General features: G+C 39.9%; 1 non-coding gene across 1 annotated transcript; it reads right to left on the reverse strand.

The window, feature by feature from the left end:
• Window positions 1-446: 446 nt before the first annotated feature.
• trnaa-ugc (transfer RNA alanine (anticodon UGC)) lies at window positions 447-518 on the reverse strand. Its single transcript has one exon. It is a non-coding gene; the product is annotated as a tRNA-Ala (tRNA).
• Between the last annotated feature and the right edge of the window lie 219 nt (window positions 519-737).

Below are 737 nucleotides of genomic sequence, written 5' to 3' on the forward strand. Positions count from 1 at the left end.
TTTCAGATAAAAGCATTGCCGTTCATATTAAAACTTTTTTTTTTCTGATACCAATACACAGGCTACTGTGAAATAAGACAATCCAGTCAATTGTTTGTGGGCCGCCTATCTCTCCATCCACGCCATGGATTGAAAACTAGCCTACATTTGCATGGGTGCGCCATATTTTCCTTGCAAATCAATCCGCGCATAGGCTACTGGGTTTTCCAGGATGGGGAAAAAAATAACATTAAAGCATGTAAATATGTTCTAGAAAGACTAAAGTATGAATGAAACTTTAAGAAAATGAGCATGACGTGGGTCTTTTAATAACTTCACCGCCTCATTTAACAATGACCTGCTCATTGTTGGGCTCCATGTAACTTTTCTCAATCTGGTGGCATTGAACGGGATTGACAGTTGGACTTCATTATTCCCAAACTGTTAAAGTCCCCAAAGAAGTCCAATGGAGATGCCGAGGATTGAACCCGGGGCCTCATGCATGCAAAGCATGCGCTCTACCACTGAGCTACATGCCCTTTCCGTGGAGAAACAGCAGTCAACTGAACATGATTTAACTCGGGCTATGCTGACGCGATCTTAATATTGTATAGAGAATATAATGGATAATAAAAATATAATAGAAACTAATGTAGCCTACTACAAACAATACTAAATGAATGAGTACGATGTAGGTTATTCGCTGTGTCAGTTGTCTGTAGCTTCATTAACGCTTAATTACATGCCCAGCACCAGAA

The sequence above is a fragment of the Etheostoma spectabile genome, unplaced genomic scaffold, assembly GCF_008692095.1.
Source record: "Etheostoma spectabile isolate EspeVRDwgs_2016 unplaced genomic scaffold, UIUC_Espe_1.0 scaffold00018817, whole genome shotgun sequence".
NCBI classification, from domain to species: Eukaryota; Metazoa; Chordata; class Actinopteri; order Perciformes; family Percidae; genus Etheostoma; species Etheostoma spectabile.